This window comes from Tachypleus tridentatus, chromosome 7, assembly GCF_004210375.1.
Source record: "Tachypleus tridentatus isolate NWPU-2018 chromosome 7, ASM421037v1, whole genome shotgun sequence".
NCBI classification, from domain to species: domain Eukaryota; kingdom Metazoa; phylum Arthropoda; class Merostomata; order Xiphosura; family Limulidae; genus Tachypleus; species Tachypleus tridentatus.
The window spans coordinates 21,286,671-21,306,628 of record NC_134831.1 but is presented as its reverse complement, the minus strand read 5'-3'; the positions used below and the strand labels follow the sequence as shown (position 1 = coordinate 21,306,628).

At 31.8% G+C, this 19,958-nt stretch overlaps 2 long non-coding RNA genes across 2 annotated transcripts; one reads left to right on the top strand and one right to left on the bottom strand.

Annotated features, from left to right (window-relative positions):
- Window positions 1–1,715: 1,715 nt before the first annotated feature.
- On the top strand, window positions 1,716–18,575 carry LOC143255269 (uncharacterized). The gene is made up of 3 exons (XR_013030490.1): window positions 1,716–2,066; window positions 12,779–12,853; window positions 17,765–18,575. It is a non-coding gene; the product is annotated as an uncharacterized LOC143255269 (long non-coding RNA).
- On the bottom strand, window positions 5,902–7,765 carry LOC143255268 (uncharacterized). Its single transcript, XR_013030489.1, has 2 exons — window positions 7,333–7,765; window positions 5,902–7,081 (listed from the first exon to the last, which is right to left on the bottom strand). It is a non-coding gene; the product is annotated as an uncharacterized LOC143255268 (long non-coding RNA).
- Window positions 18,576–19,958: the final 1,383 nt, after the last annotated feature.

Here is a 19,958-nt window from a genome sequence, read left to right as displayed (position 1 = left end):
GTGTTCCCTATTTAGCCCTGTAATTTTACATTATCACTACCCTCTAATTAAGTACTTGTGCTATATGGTTAAAGATAAACACTTTTTCTAACAGTATTTCACGGATATGTTCTGGATTTTCATGTGCTATTAATATAATTTGGTGATTTCAATGCCACAGAGCAGTCATTCGTAATGTTGAACTATGTTTAGTTGTTATTTGTTCCTTATTCATGAAATGATCCAATAGTATGTATGTGATATCTTTTTCCTTAGATTTCGATGTTTAAAATGAATATCCTTTGTAAGCCCTAATGCCAATATAAGGAGAGAAATTCCCATTCGTTTCATATAAACTAACACACTCTCTATGCCATCATACACAGGATGCTCGACGAGCTGAATAGAAGATTCACCTCTGATGTCTGCAGTGTTCTGATGGGTGCAACTGCATTGAACCCTAAACACTCCACATTTCTGGACAAGTAAGCACTCTTAGGAATGGCAGCAAACTATGGTGTGGCAGAGGATGATCTCGCAGTGGAGGTCCACCAGTTGAGCCGGCTAATTGCCAGGAAGAAAGACAAGGGGCAGGAAGTATCCACACCATTGGAGCTTGCAACCATGCTGGAGCCATACAACATAAAAGAAATGTACGCATCGCTGTGACCCTGCCTATCACTTCAGCTGTCTGTGAGAGAAGTTTCCTATGTATGAAGCTTCTCAAGACATACTTTTGCAACGGCAGTGGTAACAACCACACCACCAACCTTGCTGTCATATCACTTAACTCCAGGAGGGCAAAGTAACTCGATATTGATACTGTTATAGACACATTTGCTGCCAATCACCAGAACAGGTGCATTGTTTTGAAGTTATATTGACTATAAACACAACATGATGAAAGATAGTTAGCCTGATAGTGACCTTACTTTTCCTCAAAGTGTATTAACTTCACATGAGATAATTCGTTTCTGCTATATAAACTATGTATTTATGTTATATTTCTTTTGATTTGTAGCTTTACTCTTAATGGTATATTAAATGTTCAATCTAAGCTAGTCTTGGTTTTCTTTATTATTATGTATTACCTTGGGTGGAATTTAGGTGAGCTTCCTCTTTTACATATATGCATATTTTCATAAACAGATTATTTCTAATTTGTAATAATAAATTATTAATCAGAGTATGAGTTTCCAATGAAAACGCAGTTCAAAATAACACACCTTTCTGAAATATACCTTGGTATTTACATTATTATAATTTACCATCTATACTTCATATTGATGGCATTTTGGGAAGCCCCTCCACAGTTTACATCAGCTCCCCCAACGAAAATATCCTGGCGCCGCCACTGGTTATACTGGGATTAATTAGCTTGTTGTGCCTGGCAATTTTGCTGGCGAATTTTATCAGCAAAAATTTGCCGATACTTTTCAATACCAGCCAGCAATAGTCGGTCTAACAATATATACCTAGTTTCGTATTTTAGTGGCAAGTTTATTGATACTTTGCATATAAGTAATCATTTTGTTTGCAACTTGGCGAATATAATGCTTAACAGACGCTCATATAACGCGCTGAATACTTATTACTAGGTCTGTTAATTGCTCATACTGTTCGCGAGGAAATAAATATGTGCAAAACAGTCTTGCGTCTGTATATATTTTTACGTCATCAGTATTTCATGTACGCTCATGCATTATGTACAATATTACATATTTTAGTCAATTAAAATCATATTAAGACAAATAGCATTTAAACGTTTATAAAAGAAATTCATTTATTTGGTTTGCTCACATATGATCAATTTTTAAAACATATCGGACCCCACCAAGTAACACGATGATCTGACAAACCCATCTACTGGTTAGTACAGATCTGGTCCATAATAACTCTGTCGTAGTGTATCGCGTGTTTAGCAAGAGCAAATTTTGCTTTAATAAAAGTTTGGTAATGGTATTCAGTGGAAGTTACTGAATATATTAAGCTGGAAAACTCTTATGAAAAGATGTTCGAGGTATGATAAAAAGATTTTTAAGACTGCTGTTACAGGTGCCAATACAGAAGCAGTGAGTTTCACTGAGGTATGTATACAATTCATATAGTGACCAACTCCAGGAAAAACAAATTTGTTCACCCTTTATATCTGTGTTGCAAACTACAAGGAACACAAAAATATGAAATTACTGAAAAGGTTGTTTCAGTTACTTTCATCAGTAAAATAAAAGTAAAAAAGACGTTTGTCTTAATCGAGAATATTATAAAGTTAGTTATATCAGATGAAGCTAGAAACATTATTTGTATTTGACAGGAAAAAAAAAAACTTTTAAAAGAATACAAACTTAAATGTCTGAACATAATCTCTGCCGAACAAAAATTGTTAGCTAGAATAGCAGCATAACAGGTGTCTGTTTGTTTGTTTATGTTTTGAATTTTGTGCAAACTTATACGAGAATTATCCGCATTAGCTGTCCTTGATTTAGCAGTGTAAGACTAAAGGGAAAGCAGCTATTCATCTCTTGGACTACTCTTATCAATGAATAGTGGGATTGACCCTACATTGTAACATCCTCACGGCTGAAAGGGTGAGCATGTTTGGTGTGACGGGGGATTTGAACCCATGATCCTCAGATTATGAGTCAAGTGCTTTAACAGCCGGGCCAACAGGAGTCATGTAGGTATGTAGCACTACTACTGCTTGAAGTTTGTTGCATGCAAGAATAATTTGAAGCACGCAAATTAAGGAGTGCATTGGGAGTGAAAGACTTGTGGTATGTGAAAAATTTGAGGGCAGCACTGAACAAGGATAGGTACGTAAGCGAGCAGAAGTAAGTTACTTTGTTGAAATTGGTATAGAAAATCAAGTCTAATTTTAACATACCTTCCACAAGTTATACAAATTTTGAATCTAATTAAACTAATTTTGGTACACACATATATATATATATATATATTCCAAAAAAAGGAGTACTGCTAATGCCTTATTTCAAAATTAATTATTATACATTATCATAACAATAAGCTGAAAGACAAGTTAGCCATAAATGAGGTAATTTGAAGCAACTATCAAAACAACTAAAGAAAAGAACTAAAGAAAACACTGCTATGACAGGGTCAAACAAAAATAACTTATTAAAGTATAACAACAGAAATCCAAAATAAAACTTTTTTAACAACTAGAATACAAATTCTACCACTTCCAAAAAACAATTAGTAAACTAATGTCTGTTCAAGTCTTGATACAAACATTAATAAACAATACATCATAAATCTCAATGTTATTAATTTCATTAAATGTTGAGGAAAGTAGGTAAAAGAACCAGAAGAAGAAAAAACCTTTTTTTACCAGAGAATAACACAATGTTTCAAAATTTAACCACTTAAAATCTCACACAATAACAAGCAATAATTCTAAATCATTTAAGATCAAGGGAAGTTTTCATTTAGTAATTTAGACCACAAGGTCAAATCTACATAATCTTTCACAACATTAAAATTTATATATCACCACTGGAGGAAGCTTGTGTCAGTTTCATAATATACACAAACCCAAAATCAACACGCTCTGAACAAAGTGGAAGTTAGTGATTTAAGAGAACTAAAAACTCATAGCTGAACTAAATTACAGAAGGTGTAAGAAATGAATGGTAACAAAACTATCACAAAATAAAAGTAGAATTTGTTGTTTGACAAGTGTTTACAAATGTCCGTGATGCATTACATTATTTTAGTAATTCAGTATTAGGAACAAATTATTTCTAAAACCAGTATTTCACTCAGAAAATGCATCAAAGTGTTACTATTTGATATTATTGTGGCCAATCTTACAAGATAAACATGTCATAGATCAGCAGAACAAGCATGTGAATGTAAATCATAAGTAATTAGGACCAAAACTATAAGTAGACCTGTTATGAAAATAAAATGCTTCAAATTTAAAAGTTCAATTAGCATGACTGTCACTAGTCACTTCAAAGTAATACTTCCTGGACAATAAACCACTCAAAAAAACAAGGTGAAATTAACTAACGTCATATGGGTTACTTTCCAGTACCCATGTAAAAGACAAGGAAATATTCTGTTTTATAGAAAAATCTTCTTCTTCTTATAGTTACTAAAAAAAAAGGTCACATTTTAAGAATGAAGAAAAGGTAAGATTGTTAATACATTGAGATCATCTTAATATGATATACAACTTTCTTTGGAAAAGTTATTAATTTGAATATTTATTCATATTCACAAACATTTTATATTATATTCATCTAATTGAATTTTGAAAAATAGGTAAATAATTGTGTATAAAGGAACTTTGCTCTTTCTGTGATGTTGCTTTACCATGGATCTGTATAGTAGGTAGAACTTCATTTTTACACAATTTATGATTGTACTTTCAAATTCATGTAAGTCTACATTTCCTACTGTAAGTTTCATGTTTTAGCTAGAATAACAAGGCCTGTCCAAGAAAAGAACATCTAATGGATAGAACAAAGGCTATACTCACTTGAAGATTTACAGACTTGGGGTGAATTCTTTCTCCAGAGCTATATTTAGTATTAAATGATTGTATTAAAGATTATTTCTTTTATGAATAAAAGAATATTTTGTGCAATAAAAATAACAATATTAAGTAGATATTTACACATCATAAGAATAATATGTGTATACTGTATGAATGTAATTTTTTAGAAAAAAATTGCTGTAAAAGGTGATCATCACGAAGAATAAAACATGCCTCAATAGTTTTTTTTTTTCTCAGATTTAAATCTAAAAGATATTATTAATCTTTCTTTACACAATCTGGGAAAAACATGTCAAAACTTATGAGTATGTGGCAAATACCAGCAAGTTTGCTATATGGCTATATTTGAGACTGAAAGAACCATCAGGCAATGCAATAATCCAATTTGGTAAACAGATGTTTAATTTATTATCAAACAATTTCTATTGCTTATGTTTCACACATTGTACAATTATTTTTGTTTTAAAACCCCAATAATAAAATAATTTTATTTTGTACAGATTACAGAATGAAGCACAGAATTAATTGCCTAATTATATAAATATTAATATTATTAAAATAAACAATGTGTGTGTTTTGTTATGGCAAAGCCACATCAGATTATCTGTTGTGTCCACTGAGGGAAACATAACCCCTGATTTTAGTATTGTAAATCTGAAGACTTATATTTTACCACAGGGGAACTATAAATAAAGAAATTATTTTATAACAGTTATGTAACTGAATGTATCTTTTTTTTTTTTTCACTGAGGTTTGTCTACAAGTAAAACTACATCACATCAAGTACATTCAGGCCATTTTTGGAGCCATAAAAGAGGTTCCCTTCCACTATCAGCAATAGATATATTGTAATATTGCAATTTATTGTAATATGGTAGTAATAAGGAATAAACTTATTTATGTAAATGAAGTGTGTAAATGGAGTAGATACATATCTGACTTACAAATTCATAACAAATTAACAAATATTATATTGTATGTTTACCAGGCTATAAAACCAGTGATTTTATATTAGGTGTTTAAATTGAGCACTATTTCAAACCAAATTTTATGAAACACCATTACAAAGATGTCAGGTCTGTAACAGTAGCAAAATTGAAGATTCATTTAATTGTACAATATAATTAGTTGATTTTTTTTCAAGAAAGTTGCCACATTTTGAATTTATTTATGAAAGTTTTATACACAGTACAATAAAATATTTATTGTAACATGGTCTTGGGCTGACTTGCAGGCAGACCGAGTGAGTTGTTTCAGCTTAGTCATTGGAGTTTCGACTAATACTACCTGTTGTTACATGAAATATTTATTTGAAGAGAGGATACAGTGGGCAAATAGAGCACACAGGTACTAATTCAAGGGTTTAAAGTTAAAACAAAGAGACTTGAGACTAAGACTTCCAATAACACTTTTATTTAAGTCATCAAACAATTAATATTTACACACATATAAATATATACATAATTTATTTTTATTCATGTTTATCATTAGCATTCATTTTAACTCTACTAACATAATGACTGATGTTTAAGAAAGAATGACATGATAATACTTACAAAGAGCTTGGGCTAAAAAATGGTATAACTAAGTATAGCACCATGATGTCAGCTGACTTCCTGTTTGTGATTTTTTACACTTGTCATCACATGGTCAAGGCTTCTCTCTTGTTTAAGAACTTCTAAGTTTATTAGTTAATGATCCTCTTGGAAAGAATAGCTCATAATGTAGCATAGGTCCACCATCTAAGGTTTTCTTGGTTTCAACATCCAAATTTGCTTAACCCCTTTTAACCTCAATAGCATCAATTCACTTCATTTCAAACATACAATGGACAGTTTCTCATCTTTAGTTTATAGCTTGCATAACCCCTTTTAATGTTGATAGTGTCTATCTGTTCCAATCTAAACAATTAGAGGATGTTTTCAGCAGCTTTCTCTGAATCTCTGTTTTAAATAACTTTTCTGTTATACTTGATAGCATCAGTTTATCTTAAACTAGATATTATTTGATCATACAGCAACAACTTTCTTTGTATGTTCTTGGAGCTATCATTGTTCTATAAACATCATTGCTTCATAAACATATTTTCTTATATTTCATTACTTCCTGTTTATTAAAATAATTATTCGAGGCATGTAGATATCTAGTGATTCCTCATTATTGTATTGCTAGAAAATTTATCTCTTGGTGACAGGATGATCAGGTCAATAATACCTTTTAGTAAATTGCAATTATACTCTTAATGTAAGCTATCCAGTGGATGATTCATGAAGAAATAATACTGGCAGCCTACATAAAATATACTGGTAATGTAGGAAATCCAATGGTATATTCATCATGAAAAGTTGATAGCTGGGTGACTCACGAGATGGACAAGTTACCTGGGAACACTTATTGGAGTTTTTTGGATCTTATGCCTCAATAAATCATTTTCTACTTCTAATGACACTGAATTAAATGAAGATCTTCTTGTTTCCTGTTCATGTGAAGCAGCAGCAACACTGATTAAAAGTGTAAGAAGATTGTCTAAAGATCCTTGTCCACACAAATGTCTTTAGCAAATTTCTTCAATTTTTTTTTCTTGGAAAAAAAGAAAGATCCATCAATAAAATATATGTAATGAAAGCTATGTTTATTTTAGTGTTTACAGTTCAATGTCCACTTGCACATGTATTTTAATCAGTTGGATGTTTGTATTAACTAAATTACATGTTTAAAGAGGTGGACTAAGGTAGCCATTAATTGCCTAAGTGTGTAAATAACAAATACAGGTGATATTGTTTTATTTTTTTATTTAGGTGTTATAATTTTCCTACACTGAAGGTACTTACCTACTCCCACAATATTAGGTATTAGATATTGTTCAATGCTGTTCCCTATATGTGAACTTTTTCTTTATGCATGTCAAACCTTTCACTACCATGAAATTACTATATTTTTCAACATGTCTCTCATGTATATCATCATGTGACACTTCTTAACCAATAGTAGCATGATATGCTCACATGACATATGCGACTTCCTCTACCAAACTATCACTTCAAAGTTTTGTGAACAACTAAAAATAAATCTAGCAACTGTTGATCTGAAAATGGATAGTCCACATGATGGTAAAAATGGGTGAACTGATCAAAGGTTCTCAGGGGGCATAGCATGCTGATCCTCTCACTCAATTATGAGACAAACTGATCAGCATGTACCCAAATATCAGAGGAGTAAGGAAAAAAAAAAAAAATGTTTGGGAAGCTTGTTCATGCAGTAAGGAAGAACAAGGTGAATAAGAGATAAGGAAAAGGGATAAAACATCGTGAACCTCAGACAAAATTTGTAAAGATCAAATTAGGTATAGGTGATTCCTCAGACTGTCAATGGGAAGGAACAAAAAAAAAACTATAGGTGGGAAAAGACAATCAAAATCCTTGTTATGATGCGTTACATGTTATTTTACTGACATAATAGTAGGACCAAATTAGTTCTTAAACCAGCATTTCTCTCAGAAAATACATCTAAGTGAAATCACCAGAATAACAAGTAAAGGTTCATGAAATTGAAGTGCAGAAATATAGTGACAAGAATGAACCATTTGTAGAATGGACAGCAACTGCCTGTTGTGGAGAGACAAGTGTAGAGGACTTTTGAAAAGTAATCACTCTGTATGGTGGAAGAAAAAAAAGATTTGTCATACGAGAAGCACTAGGCACACAAAAGAGTGTCTTAAACACTGTCAAATTAGAAGTGATAGTTTGGTAGAGGAGTGTAGAGGGAGTCACATGCTACTATTGGTTAAGAGGTGACACTATTTAAATGTGAGATATGTTGGTTGAAAGAAAGGTGGAGGAGTGGAAGGCTTGTGGCACATGTAAAGAAAAATTTGCATATTGAGAGCAGCATTGAATGAGAGTAGCTTGTGAATGGAGGTAAGTACTATATCGTAATTTACAAGTGATGAACCATGACACTTACAACCTGAATATATCAGAAATAATGAATCTATACCTGCATAAGTATTGTACATGAAATTACACTTTCAAAAAAAAAAACTTGTCAAAAGACTTTACCCTTTCTCTGTAGATGAGAAACTATTCTCATTCCATTTGTATTTAGTTGGCCCTTCTGGTTTTCCCTTAGGAAAGAAGTGCCACCTACAATACCTGCTGTTAGAGGTTGGTGTGAAATACTTGCACCTATTAAATGTTAAGGTAGTTGGAAAACTCTATGCTACCATTATTTATTTTACATATGAATGTGTGTAGTGCCTTTCATGTTTACAACTTTAATTATAGATTTTTTTTATATGTAAATTACAATAATCAATACAAGAACTAGGTCTGATGCCAAATTAATCTTGCAAAATGTTAGATTTACATTTCAAATTTTAACTTAGCATTCCATTCAAACAAATGAACCCTGCAGGTATTCATTAATAATGGCAGTAATTAGTATTATACAATACTGGCACTTGGTACAACATGGATTGATACTTATCAATGTTTTGTAAAATAGTAATTTCATTTTGATTATACTATAGTCATATATCCAAAATGACTGAGGAAAGGCAAACACTTTGGCAACTTGAAAACTTCTTTGCACCATGAGAAAACTACTATATTACTAAAGAATACCAGGTATATTTAATACTATCAAAATCAGTGTGAAGGAAAGAAAATAAAAGCACATAACATATAGAGATATTCCAAATATCTGAAAGTTCTGTGATGATTATGACAATTTCTTTGCTTCACGAGAAAAAATTTGCATATAAGTAAAGAGAAAAACCAGAGAAATCCGATGACACAAAAACTGGCATGGAACAACGAAATTAAAGAGCCTATCATGTAAGCAGATGTATATGATTATACTATAAACACATATCCAAAATGACTTAGGTATGACAAACATTTATTGTTTTGAAATTTCTTTGCAACAAAACTTATAAATTACTTAAAAAAAAATCACATGAATTCAATGACACCACACCAGTGAAGATCAAAGAGAACATAAGATTATAATACACTCACACATCCAAACCACCTAGGTAGGAAAGCCTTTTGGTGACTCTGATAACGTATTTGCTCCATTAACAAAATTTATACATTGAAAAGGAAAATAGGTAAATTTGATGGAGAAAGTGTGGAGCAAAGAAATTAAGAGACTATAATATACACAGGTATATGCACTTTTACTTTGTGCTTATATTGTAATTGATTAATGTGAATGAAACATTCTGGTGACTCTAAAAATTTCTTTACTCCCTGAAAAAAACTTGCTATTATTACAGAATTAAAATACAAATTCAAGGACACCAAACTCAGCAAGGATTAAAGAAAATAATGGCCTGTAACATAAAGAGACATACTATAAGGATATATCTGAAATAAATGAAGATTGAATAACCTTCTAGCAACTCTAATAATTTCTTTGTTCCACAACAAAACTTGAATATTTTCAAAGAGTAAAAGCAGACACATTCATTCACATCACATAAGCATGGAGAAAATAATTTATGGAAGTATGATATATATCCCAATTGACTGAGACATGGAAACCCTCTAATGACTCATAATTTATTTGCTCCACAACAAAACTTGCATATTATTGAAGAAGAAAACCAGATGAATACAATGACAACAAACCTGGTGAAGTGCAAAGAAAATAATGGACTATAACATATGCATTTAAACAAAATACTTTCGGCAAGAAAATCCCTCTGATGATTTTTTTGCAATGTGACAAAACAAGATGAATCCTTTGATGCTTAATTTGACTTGAAGCAAAGTAAACAAGGACTTGTATAAAAAAAAAATATATACACACACACACAGATAACTGTGTTTGTACTGTATGCATATATCCAAAACAAGCTAGTTATTGGTGGCTCTGAAAATTTTCATGCATTACAACAAAACTTTTATGTTATTACAGAAGAAACCCTAAAAAATTCATTGACATTTTGGTGTAGGCACAAAGTGGAAGTACATATATCTATGTATATTATGGGACATTATTTTCTTTCCTACACATTAATCTTTTTCTTTTTCTTTGTTGGTGGCACTGGAATAATTTAGGTTCCCCTCTAACACTTTGCAAGTTTTGTTGTGGAGCAAAGAAATTATTATAGTTGCCAGAGGATTTTTCTCACCATAATCACATTAGGTATATTTATATATTATAGTCTCTTAATTTCTTTGTTTCATGGTGATGTGATTTCCTTGATTTCAACTGCTATTCTTCTTCAATAATGTGTATATATTCATTCATTAAGCAAATTAATTATTAAATTCACTAGGTTTTTTCCATACTTCAGTCATACTGGGTGGGTGCATACAGTGCAACTACTTATTTGCCAAGCCATTATTATACTTATGCCATGCCCATTTTAGCATCGCTGGATTTTTCTGGTCCTTTTCTTCAATAATGTGCAAGTTTTTTTGCAGAACCAAGAAATTATCGGGGTAGTCAGTGTGTTTTCCCATATCCGAGTCATTTTTTGGAGAATAAACATTGCATAACTGCATGTACTTGTGTATATTACAGTCCCTTACTTTCTTTGTTCCATAATGATTTAGGTGCTGTTGAATTCAATTGCTATTTGTATTTAATAATATATGTTTTATTGCAGAGCATAGAAACTCTCTGTCACCAGTCTTCTGTACCTCAGTTGCTTGGGGTATATGCATACAATATAAGCACATATATCACAAACTCTTATTTTATACAATCTACTCCAAGTTTGATGGCACTGAATTTGTCTAGTTTCTTCATCAATAATATGTAAGTTTGTCATGGAGCAAAGAAATTTTCAGTTGCTAGATCACTGTTCATGCCTAAATGATTTTGAGTCAAATTATAACCCTTCATTTCTTGCTGATTTTCTTGTACTACAACTTGCCTTGTTTCTTGTTTTTCTATAGCATGCAAGTTGTTGTGCAGAACAAAGAAATTTTGAGTTGCCAGATTGATTTTCATAGTTTAGTTGTTCTGGACACATGAAAATATATCGGATATTTTTTTATTCTCTTTGCTTCACACTACAGTACATTATTGTTACAGAACTACAATTTGTTTATTATTTCTTGCAACCAAACTTTTGATAATTGTATTGAAATTTCACTTTATATGTATTGCCTTAAACTATTTTGATATTTTTCTGCTTATTTCTGGAAAATGAATAACTCAGTACTCACAGTACTATAGTTGAGTAAGTATTTTTCATAGATTATAATTATTTAGTATTCCGTGGAATAGTCTTTCATCTACGTTATATCCACACTCGACCGTAATGCCCAAGTAGGAATAGGCCTAATACTTTACTATAAACAGTCTGTTTAATTTTTAAATTTACATTAAAGTTGTCAATATTGTTTATCATGCCTGATCCAGTCTCTCCAATCTATGCTACAGTACCGCATGCTTGTTTTTCTTTTGATCGAATTACCACTCAACTCAACAGTCATTTGTCGACATAATTCATTACATATATTGTGAAGAGTGGATGATTTTTTTTCTTCTACGAAATACAAAATTATTATTATTCCAATGTAACAGTAATAGTAATACCTTCAGCGAACATTTTATATAGGCTACATCACTTACATTGACTATAGTATCGTTTTAAATTTTATTGTGGAGAAAGAGTTGAAATACATTCTTAGCCGTTTTAAGTTTAATGTATCTCAGGGTGGCTGGTATGGGTATCAAAACTTTTACTAATAAAGTAGAGAACAATCTTTCGACCTTAGGTCATCTTCAGGTTAACAAAGCCGTCCCGAGATACATTTTTACTTCAAATGAGTTTCTCGTCATCACGTTTTAATTTTAGGTGGTTATCTAAAAGTAAAGCATACTTCATACCTCACTATATGTAGCCGGTGTTTCCTTTATCATCAGTTGTAAATATACAGCAAGATAATCCATTGTTTAATTGCGATTGGTTTGTACGTATTGAAATTAACACAACAATACTGAAGCATTAACACCCCTACCAGTTATAGGTTCGGTATGTTTTTGGTTTGATAAGTAATAAATTACAAGTTCAGTACGTCACACTTTACGGAATGGGTAGATTGTCTCGTTTATATCATTAGTATTACTCCCAAAGTGTGAGCGTAAATAAGTTGTGAACTTGTCATTTAATAAACGTGAATCAATAGTATTGAGTTTTAATTCATGTAGAATCAACTTTGATAATTGTTGTGATTTAAGTAATGTGCACAAAAAGAAAAAAAATCATAATTGCTTAAAATTTATTAAAAGTATGGATATATTGCAACATTTCAGGGAGAAAAACATTTCTGTCACGTGTACCTTATGGCCCTTTGGGTATGGAAATGAAAAAAATATTTTTGATAATTGGTAAGTGTAGATATAATCACGATAACGTGTGTAACGAAAATTTATAAGTATTTATGTAGCAGGTGATAACTGTATTAGATTTAATGGAATAAACATTAAAATGAAAATAAATGACATAGAATTGACTTTGAAACAATCTCTGTGACCAAACCAATAAGGTCATCATTAGAAGTGAAACCTGAGGTTTTAGCAACACCTGAGGACCATGGCTCAGTCTGTAAGTGCCTATTACAAGGTTACAGTGTGGAAAAGCAGAAATGACATTACTTGTGCTTCTTATCTCTGTGCTAACCATTACATCTTTTAGTTGAGAAGAACTTTCCTTAAACTGAAATTATGCAGGAAGAAAGGGTTAAAATGTCAGGAAAATCTGTGAGAGTAATACACTTGCTGGATATTAGCAATGTTTTAACCTTCAATCTCCATGACAGCAGCTGTGGATACTGATATTAGGGAGGGAGCCTCTATCTTGACAGCTCAACAGCAACAAGTAGCATACTATAGACAAGAATTTGCCATAAGAAAAAAAGTAGGACCACAATATGCACACAAACCAAAATACTGAAACAACTTGCACATCATGAGGTTTAGGTTCAAAAGTATCACTATGAACAACAGGCAGCAGAGAGGATTTAGGCCTGAGTTATTTTAACCTCTGAAAGGATGATAATCTGCTGAGATGAGCTAGCAAAGAATGAAAAACACTTTTAGGGTCCAAAAGATCCATTTCTGGATCGTCACAATGCACTGTAAATTTAGCACTGTATTGAAAAGCATGCTATTGAGGCTTCAGTAGGTGAACTATTTTAATTGTAGATTGTGTGAATATATATTTTTAATTGCTTTTGTTTACATGATTATTTTGCTACTTCATTTTGTGCAAGTATGTATTGAGTTATTAGAGTTTATTTTGATGTGCTTGTGTACTGTTGTGAAGAATGTGCATTATATATTTTTGTTCAATTATGTTTTGCTTTTATTTTTGAACATTTAGATACTGTCAGGTCATCCCTTAAGTAATGTCCAGTTTTAGGTTCATAAAAAGAGAAAGGATTTCAAACGTTTTTTAATGTTATTTAATTAATAATTCATGTTCCATTATTATTAATTACTTCTGCCAATGATTCTCAAGCTTCTGAATGCCACTTCTACAAAATTCTTTGGATTTGGAGGAAAAGAATGTAGAGAGGGTAGTTTAGACATCTTCAAGTGTTTCAAGCTCTTTTACATCAAGATAGTTCTGCAAACTTCAGAATAGATGATAATCAGATGGGGCAAGGTCTAGAGAATAAGGAGGATGTGGAAGTTTTTCCTAGTCTAGCTCTTCAATCTTTACAGATGTAAATCTTGCTGTATAGGACTGTACGTTATTCTGGTGTCACACAATACCTTTATGATTGATCAAAGCAGGTCTCTTTTTCTTTCAATGCAACATTCAAGTGCTCTAACTTTTGACAGTAGAAGTCTGATGTCATCGTTACATTGAGTGGCAGCAACATTTTGGGCTGTGCTTTAGCCAGTTCACCTGCACTGAACCATGGACTGTGGTGCTTAGCATTTTTATAAAATATCCATTTATCATCTCCAGTCACTAACCTGTCCAAAAAAGCTGAGTTACATTAACGAGAGTGCAGAGAAGTGCAAATGGTCCACTCTTGCTCTAAGGTTGGCTTCTGTCAAATCATGGGGGGACCCCTTTTCCAGGTTCTGACACCTTTCCAAGCTGTTGCAAATGAGAGTGAACTGTTGAATGGGTTAAATTAAGCTTCTGTGCTAGTTCTTCAACTGTTACAGCACAATCTTCATCAAGTGCAGCCAGCAGCAAGTCATCATTAAACTCAACAGGACGACCTGAATGTGGCACATCACTTAAGCTATAGCCACCTGATCTGAATTTCTAAAACCACCTTTGACACTTTCATTCATTGAGAGACTCCACACCATAAATACCTTGAATGTTTCATGTTGTTTCTGTTCCTTTTTAAACTCTTAAAGCATTGGATGCTTTATGTGCTTCTCAGACACATCCATCTTCATGAGGGTTTATTTGATTAATGATCTGAAAACGTGGAGTTTGATTAGTTTCTTTTATTTGTCTGAACATTTTTATACACATCCTACTACATATTTTAGTCATTAAAGCCTTCTACAAAGACAGAAATACTGATGCAGTTTCTGTATTAAATTTTCTGACATTACTTATGGCATGATTTGATACATTCCATTTGATTTTTTCATTATTGCTGTATACTGGCTTTAATTTCAATGCTTTTTAATACTGTTGTTTAATGTAAAGATTTTTATTATATCTACTAATTTTATCATATTTATTTTATTATGCTTAAATTGTTCTGCAATCTTTTGGATTAATAATGCTTAATAAATTCATTTTTTTAATTTTATTCTGTATTGTTGGACAAGTGCTTTAATGGGGTAAGAGAAAATTAATTTGATTGGCATATATATAAGTTCAATTTTAATTGGTTTTAAGTTTTTTGAGGTTAGAGATGGCCAGAGTAGCAGCAAATAAAATGGAGAAGAAAAGTGTGGTATGCAAATGTATCATATTTTTACTTTCTTGGTTTTAAATATATTTTTTAGATTTTCACTGTATTTTAAGGTTTGTTCTTAAATATAGAAAATTTGTGAAGGGAGCTTCTAAACTTGGTTATTTACAGGATTGTGTGAGATACTGAGGGCATCATGCATGTTTTTTGTTAGAGATGATCATTGTAGCATGAAAGATGCTATAGATAAAAACAGTGGTCTTTTCTGATGGTGAACCATATCACAGCCCAAAGATGTGATGCCTCTTTTGGAAATGAGTGGGAAACACATGTACCCGATGAAACTGCCTTCCCCAGATGTATATCTATTTTTTTATATTGAGTATATGAAGTTTTTCTATATGTGCAACCTCTGGAATAAGCTGATTTATCCTATTTGGATATTTTGTTGCATTAAATAGGTGAAGAGGCATCTGAGAAGTTAGATTTTATCTTGCTGTTATGTTTTCGTGAAACATATATCTGTTCCCTAGATAAATCTTTTTTTTTTTTATAAGTGTTTTTCACTTCTGTAGTTTCTTTAATGCACATTTTACTTTTTTACCCCTTTAAGATTTTTGTAATTTATTTTGTACCAATTTATCTTTTAGAATATTGCTTCTTTTAAAATACTAACATTTTTTTGTTCCCACTTTGTTTAATGTTATTATCATCTCTATTCTGATTATTGCTTTGTTACTTTTTTATTATTTATATTTAACTTTTGGGAGTTGTGCCACATAACTGTATTTGCTCTAAATAGAATACAAATAGCAAGTATACACATAGTATAAATCATTTTGTAACTTAAAAAGTCATTATCTCTGTTTTTGTGAGTAACATATTGTGTTTAATGAATTCTGTGTCTTAACTTTTAAAAAAGATGTTCCCAAGTATTCTATTTGTTCTTTCGTCAAGTTTGTAATACATTAAGAAAGGATCTTCTGTTACTAATTTACATATTTGTATCATATATTATTTCCACAACACTTTTATTAAGAGGCCCATTTTGTTAAAACATTATTAAAATATTTTGACCCTGCATTCTCTAATAATTTAAAGAACTTATTAGAATCTGTTGTTTATTGCATTATAATTAATATCATACATTGAAGTTGAAGACTATTATATTGATGCAGACCATTAGGCTGTTGAAATTCTTATACATGCACATTGAAGTATTCACCTTGGTTTGAAAGTACTACTCCAAGGTACTTCTTGAAATGATGCATTATTTTCGTGAAACTTTCTCATTACTGATTGTTTATATCTACACTACTTTAGTCTAAGTGGAGTTTGTTTCAAACTAACCTGGAACTTGTAATTCCTTAGAAGCAATACTTACAATGTAGAACTTGTGCAAATCTATCATTCATCAAAGACATAGCAACTGTTTATTGAAATTCCCTCCAAGTTAACTTAATATTAGTCTTGCTTGCATGCATTGATAGATATTTTTGTTATCTGGTCTGAGAAATAGAGGAGAATTTATAATTTCTGTTTTACTGACATTGCAATGTTTTATGCCTACAATTGCATAGTGTGTCCATGGTAATGCTTGTACACCACCAACTCATGTCATCACTACCAGTTCTCATTATTTCATGTCACCATATACTAGTAATACTTGGGTTAATCTGAATTTTCCTTAAGTGAGATAAGTTTATCTAAAGTTTTGTACTTGGATGGTTGGCATTGGAATTGTCAGAAGTATACTTGAGAGATTGGATTAGGTAAGGGTGCAATATGTGTAATATTAAGAGATTTGTTTATATTCCAATTTACCCATTAATGATAAAGTTTTGAATTGAATGAAAGTAACTGAAACCATAGTCAGTTAGAGTTTTAGGGGCACCTCAGATTTCCAAACCATTCATGTATTTCTTTCTTTGCTTGTTCTAACATGATATTTCTGGGCATACAAAGTGATAAATTTAATGTAAAATCATGTAAATCTTTTTAATTATATTGGAAAGTATATGGTACAAGCTAATATTTGTTGCTCTTTTCAAGCCATGTTAAACATGAAGTTGCTGTAACTAAACAATTCTTCTAACTATAAAATTGATAGAATATGTCATGAATTAATATACTTGTGATGTAACTGATCTGTTAACTAAAGTAAAATCACATACTGTATTGCCCCTTCCCTTGTATTTTATTATATACTTTTATAAAGCATACATTTTGTGACCAGTATACATCTAATGTATCATCCACTTTTATTACCATAATTTGATTTGAAAACACACACACAAATTAACATTGATTAGCTGACCCCCTTTACAGTTTAAAATGCCCTCAGGGGCATTAATTTGGGTAAAATTGTATTTATCAGTTAGTTTGTTTTTTGTGTTTTTAATAGATGGAAGACCTTCACCACGGCCACAGATGTAAATATTTTTTCCAGTTAGTACTTCAATTCTCAAGTAGCTCAAAGGGGGAACTACTAAAACTGGTTCCATACAAATAAGATCCTCACTGCCTGAAGGTTTCTCAAAGTGTTCAGCTCTTTGTTTTTTAACATTTTTAATATTTATTGTATTAAGAGCAATTTCAATAGTAACACAAACTGGTATTTTTTAAATTTGTTTGCACTGTTGTACCAATGTTTGATGGCACTTAGTGCAACATATAATTTTGTTACTCACCAACTCAGTTCATTTGTTTACTTTGTTAGTCAGTCAAGCAACTGATTCCTTTCCACCTTTGAATTGGCATTACATGCAAAAACACTACTCTCATTACCCATGGTAAGGCCATGTTTGTTGGAGAAGTATTATGTTTCTAAAATAGCCTATTTATATATGTAATACATGTACATTGAGATATACTTTACACAAATTTACCCAGCATGTGGCTGGGACATAGTGCACACGTAATGATCCTTTTACAGTGATATGTCAAATACATAATGAAACAATCTTATTACCAATGTATGTCAGTAAGCGTGGCGTCAAAACATAGTTTATAATTCAAACGTTTATATTAGCTAAGTTCTATATTCTCAATTTGAAAAGGAAATATTAAAATATTAAATTTTAATCTCTACCTACCTGTGTCACATGCACATTTTCACTCTGAATGTTTTTCATTTATAAGAAAGGCATTAAGTTGTTTGAAAGGAGTCAGCTGAAAGTTAGTGAAATGGAACCTGGGATGAAGGGGTTATCTGATGAGGGAAATTTAGATCCTTAAATTTGTTTTCACTGAAATAAAAGACAACTTATAGAATATCTCACTGTAGTGTTTAAGGTTGTAAATGAATTGATAATGTTGATGCATCGACATCTTTCATACTTAATGGCGATAATTTTAAAATTTGAGTAGAATAATATGCATCTAGACATGGTGGAAGACGTCTTCACCAAAGACAAATTTATTTTTGAAATAAAATTGTTGGCATTTGATATTTTTGGAGGCATTAAATTTAAGTAAGTTTAAAAAAAAAGCTTGGAAAAGGTATGAATGACATGGCTGACTTAAAGTGTTTTTTTTTTTTTTGTTATTTAATCATTTTAGTTTGACTTTAGAGGTTGGGACAGTCGAAATAGATCATCAGGCCCCTTGTTGTCCCTAAACATTGTTATGATGAGGGTGCAGTTAATTTGAATGTGAACTACCAAATAGCAATTTATATTAACGTGTCACTAAATTTATAATAACAATGAATTATTAAAATTCAAATTTTATGTAATTTACTAAAGGAAGTTATTTTATAATTATCAACTCCTCGGGTTAAGTACTATAATAAACGAAGTAGCACTGATGACTGACGTAATCCTTTGACTGAGATTCAGTTACATTTCCAGCTGACCCAACGAGATTTGACATGAGTGATGGGCCTCAGAGGAAGACACGTACGTCATAAGGTGCATACAGTCAAAGTGCTTATATATTTCTTCTCTTTGAAGACTTGAGATGAAGGACCAGAAAAGAAAGACTCATAAAGAAGTATTATCAGTTTTATTGATATGCGTCAGATAATTCTCTAATTCAAGAAAACATAATCGCGCATTTTTTGTAACTCTTGATACTAATCATGGAGGCCCGGCATGGCCAAGCGTATTAAGACGTGCGACTCGTAATCTGAGGGTCGCGGGTTCGCATCTCCGTCGCGCCAAACCTGCTCGCCCTTTCAGCCGTGGGGACGTTATAATGTCACGGTCAATCCCACTATTCGTTGGTAAAAGAGTAGTCCAAGAGTTGGCGGTGGGTGGTGATTACTAGCTGCCTTCCCTGTAGTCTTACACTGCTAAATTAGGGACGGCTAGCACAGATAGCCCTCGAGTAACTTTGTGCGAAATTCAAAAAACAAACAAACTAACTAATCATGGGCACTATGCCACCAACTAACTGAGTTCTTTTGGTTTGGGCATGATACCTCAAGATTGATACCAAACACATGTCCGTGAAATTTTCCTTTTGGCTGATTAAAATAGGCACTTAACTAGCAACAAATTACACTTACATCACAAAAGTGTTTTGTTTTTAGTATTTTTTCCAGATTAATATCGAAACAGTAACAGTGTTTCTTCTCTTATCTTATCAAGACTAAT